Consider the following 5,099-nt stretch of genomic DNA (forward strand, 5'->3'; position numbering starts at 1 on the left):
AAAAGTCTTCCTACACTCGACATTCATAAGGCTTCTCTTCAGTGTGAATTCTCTGATGTTTACTGAGGGATGATTTCCAGGGGAAAGTCTTCCTACACTCTTGACATTCATAAGGCTTCTCTCCACTGTGAATTGTCTGATGCTCACTGAGGTAATATTTACTGGAATAAGCTTTACCACACCCTTCACATTCATAGGGTTTCTCTCCAGTGTGAATTCTCTGATGTCTAATAAGGTGTGCCTTACTATAAAAAGCTTTCCCACACCCTTCACAATCATAGAGTTTCTCTCCAGTGTGAATTCTCTGATGGAGACTGAGGGATGATTTCCAGAGGAAAGTCTTCCTACACTCTTGACATTCATAAGGCTTCTCTCCAGTGTGAATTCTCTGATGCTCAGTAAGGTGAGACTTCCTGGAAAAAGCTTTCCCACACCCTTCACATTCATAGCATTTCTCTCCATTGTGAGTCCTCTCATGTAGAACAAGAACTGACTTACAGGAGAACACTTTCCTGCACGCCTGACATTCATAGGGTTTCTCCCTTGTATGAGTTCTCTGATGGACACTAAAAGCAGGTTTCCACCTGAAAGTTTTCTTACACACCTGACACGGGTAGCACTTCACTCCCGTTTGAGACTGTGGATGTAAAGTGAGGGCAGTCTTCCATGAGTAAGTTTTCACATAATCGTTAGAGCCAAACAACTTCACTGCAGTGAGATTTCTCTGGTATCCCCTCTGTAAGGAAATCTCAGCGGTGTCCCCACACACATCAGGTTGATCGTCTGCTTGTGTTTTCTGATGTTCAGTCAGAACAGAGGTTTTAGAGGCCACTTCACCATATCTCTTATATCCCAAATTATTCTTTCCTAACTGGGTACTCTCACGCGGATAGGTGTGAAATGTTTTTCTGAGACTGGCCCCACTTTCACAACATTTCTGCTGCTTATGTTCAAGATACCTAGGAGGATTCAAATGCACTGGAGTCATCTCTGCAGCTCTCCCCTTTTCATTACAACTGCAGGGAGTCTGTCTTCCTTGGGTTCTGTCTCGGACAACGAAAGGCACCTCATCATGGGTGTCCCTGCACTCATTGCATTTACGGACAATCCCTTCCAGAAGGGCTCCTCTAGGTGTAAATACTGTTTTTTCACTCATGACTTTTCCTTGTTCACAAAATTCAAAAGGCTGTTGAAAGTTCTGAATCACCTGGTGACTAAGGTGCTCAGGATACTTGATGGATTCCCTCATTCTACTAAAAACCTCCTCGTTCTCTCTAGCATGCCCTTCATGAGGCTCACCAGGGATCATCATGGTCCTATGTATAGTAAAGTCCTCAGGCATCATCGCTGAATTGTTTTCATTTTTGATACTATGGTTCAAACAATGAATTGAGTGCAAATTGCTTTTTTCCATTAAGTCAGTTCTCTCGTTGGATGGTATTTTGCTGCTGGTGGTAAGAACTTGCCACACATGTCTGCCCTGATTTGCAGGGCTGTCCTGAGTCAGGTGATCCACAGTATGGACATCTAAAGTGAGATAAAAATGACCATGTCTCTAAAAAGGAAGCATTTTGAGTGAATACTACCAAGTGGCACAAAAGTTCCTATATTACAAAATAATTCACAGGTATTGATTTTCTGATTCATGCTTTTGGCCCATAGTAAATTATGGGGAGAATAGATTTTTTTGGTATTTTTTACTTTAGCATAGGAGATCTGGGGTGTAGGCCAGAGGTTCAGGAGTGGGGGTGCTGTAGGGGAGCGTGCTGTAGGGGAGTGTGTTGACCAGAACAGGCGGACTGACTGAAATACACTGTTGAGGGGAGCGGCAGGTGAGACTGGAGAGATTTTCTGTGCCAAAGTCGGTGAACTCCTTCACTGTGGATCAAACTCAGGCCATAATAGTGAGAGCTAAGAGACTTAATCCCTAGGCCTCCAGGGAGGACCCAATTAACAGATTTTCTAATGCCAAACCAGGATAACAAAGCAGTAAATCTAATTTCACAATGGTTTTATAAAATCATAAATACTTGTTAAATATAGTCTTTTAACTAGAGTTGTCGATTTCAACCAGAAGCATTTCACCCAACATAGATCCTACACACTTTCTTTCTTAGACTGACCCTGTGCAACTCTTGAGGGTACTTTCTGAATAACCAAGCCCTTCAGAGGCCATGGCTTTCCCAGAAACCTGTGGACTGAGAGACCCAGTCATTGCCCAGGCACTTTAAGCAAGAGGCCTGCTGAGACACAAGGACTCTGCTTCTCCATTTCCTTAGTTCTTCTTTCAACTCTGGCCATGGCCACGGTCACCTGATGAGGTTCTCAGAGGCATGTGCTTCCCTCCATGGAAGAGACCAGTCAGTTCATATTTAAATATCATATCACATTAAGGCTCAGAATCCTAATACATGCAGCAAACTCCGCCTCATCATTGTGTCCCACGTTCCTGCTAAGTGATAGGAAAAAAGTTCTGCATCCATCCTGTGCTATCAGCATTAAAGTCTTTTTTCACATCCTTCTGAGAGCAACACCCTGGTGGTCTCAACGCACTCCCTGGAACCTGTGTTTCTGCTTTGTTCATAGCAGCTCCAGTTTCTATGTTGTGTGTGACTCTCAGCTACATGACACTGTCGTAGGTTCCTGTACTTTCCTCCCAAAGATTCCCACGAGAAGGTGGAATTGCACAGGTCACACTGCTCCCCAAGGTATGAGCCCCCAACCTGAAACTCTTGGTGCCATGGCTTTAGAAACCACCACCTTAGGTTCCCCCTCCCATGTCACAGAACATCCCTTCCAACGCTGAACAATTCTGGGTCCTCCTCAGCCTCACAATTACTATGAGGGCGGTCACAAGGCTTGCCCTGAAACACTACTCATGTTCTAAATAACTCTCCAGTCAACGCCTCTCTATCCCTTTTGAGTTAGTCACCTGCTCAGTGACATCTCCAATAGCAATACATAGCCTCTATCCCAGACTGCAGAGATAACTATAGATATGACATGTCAGTGCAACCCATTCACCTCACCTGAGCTCTGAAAGAAAATAATTAATCTCTATAATGATGCGTATGGAGCACACACAAAAACAACATCCTCCACTTTGTTTAACTCATGCTGGTCAAAGATCCTCTGTGGCTTTCCTCTCTATTAATAAATGTATTTATTACATATTCTTTCCTCACAGAGTGTATAACTTCAGAATGTAAAGATCATTTCTGTGAATACTCTTGCTCTCCCCTCTCAGAAAATTTACCACTGGCTAAACTTCCCATAAACATACAGAAAGAATAAAAAAAAAATTCCTCAACAGGAACCTAAAGAAAACAGTCTATGAGAATACACTAAGAGAGAGAATAGAGATATGTGATTACTGCAGAATCATCCCCATGTATCAGGGACTGCATACTGGTTTAAAAACATAGACAACCATTTTTAAAAGAGCAGGATGAAATTCACAAGAGAGTAATATTTGGAAACTGAATAAAGAATCAGTTTGATATATGCAGACACACTCTCCAAGATTGGACACTGAAAAAGCACCTCAGTGTGGCCAATATCACTGGCCACAGTCCCAGCCTCCTCTCAGCACCCCGGCCTGGCAAGCACTGACTGACCTGATAGGTCCTGGTTTGGGGGATCGTCCACAATCCACGGCTGTAATCCCTGCTCCGACCTGATGCTCTCCTCAGGATCAGTAACACAGTGCCCTGTGATGAGAAACAGTGTTGGTCTTCGATCAAGTTCAACTTCAGCCTTTGAAAACTAACAAATGCAGTGTGAAGAGCTGTGCAAAAGAGGCCAATCTGAATCTTTCCAAACGAAAACCGAAACACCCACAATGTACACTGCCTGCCATGTTCAACCTCACCAACACTCAGTTTCATAAGCAAGTGCACACTTATCGGTGCAGAAGACAGAATTGCACTAGAGTGTTACACTGGAGCTTCCTCACCTAGGGACACCAGGTGATTGCAGGTCTCCAGCATCACATCCCGGTACAGGGTCCTCTGAGCTTCACTCAGGTACCGCCACTCCTGCCACGTGAAGTTCACAGCCACATCTTCAAATGACACCATCCCTTCTGAGGGAACATTTCTCATCTCAGGGCCGGCAGCCTGGGTCAGACAGAGCAAGTGCAATCACATCTTATTTTGTGGGTCTTCGGTCCTGTATAGAATTCGCAGTTGAAAGAGCCTCGCCTCTACATTCACCCCTTTGGTCCTACAAGTAGAACTATAGCTTACCTTATATATTTGGAAGTGTCTATGATTCTAAGAATAAAAGGATGAATAAAATTGGCTCCTTGAGGAGCTGACAGCCTGGCTGGCAGGTGTAACAGACTCACACCAGGAATCATGTGCTAAAGGAGCTTCATAACAAATGAAAAACATGTGCAACTTTGTGCCAATATTTTACTCCCGTGACCTCAAAGCCTGCTATCTCCAACACACAGTAATCAAAAACTGAACCTGAAACCAGGATGTTCAAGCAATGAGGTGGGAAAAAGCAAAGGTAAGAGATATTCAACTACAAGCAAGTATAAACCAGAGATGCACTCTGGAGGGGTGGAGAGATTAGGGTTAAAATAAGGGGGGTGGGATGTATGGGGACTATAACCAAGATGAAAAATGCATAACTTGTGCTGAAATAAAAAATGATGTAAAATATATATAAAATAAAATTTTAAGAAAAGATGTTCAGCTGACAGAGTCAGAAGAAGACAGATCAGGTCATCACTTCTAAAATGGAAGGACAAAGGGGAGGAGAACTTGGTAATAACTTGGTGGCTGAGGTACGAGGAATGTTTTCCTAATATGCTGTCTGCATGACGGGCTGGTAGACACTGGAATTCCACACGCAACTGGACATGTGTCTGGTAGATAAGGAAGTCTAAGGTGAAAACAGAAATTTGGGAATCAGGTCCTCCCTGGTGGCACAAGAGTTTAATTCTCAGCACTATGAAGCTATCGGCCGTTGCTGCAGCAAGAATTCAATCCCCAACCAGGGAGCTATCCACAAGGCGCAGCAGACCTCTCCTGTCTCTCCGCTGCTCCCCTCAGCAGTGTATTTCAGTCAGTTTGCCTGTTCTGTTCCCC

The sequence above is a fragment of the Talpa europaea genome (assembly GCF_964194135.1).
Source record: "Talpa europaea genome assembly, chromosome: 8".
In the NCBI taxonomy this organism is placed as follows: domain Eukaryota; kingdom Metazoa; phylum Chordata; class Mammalia; order Eulipotyphla; family Talpidae; genus Talpa; species Talpa europaea.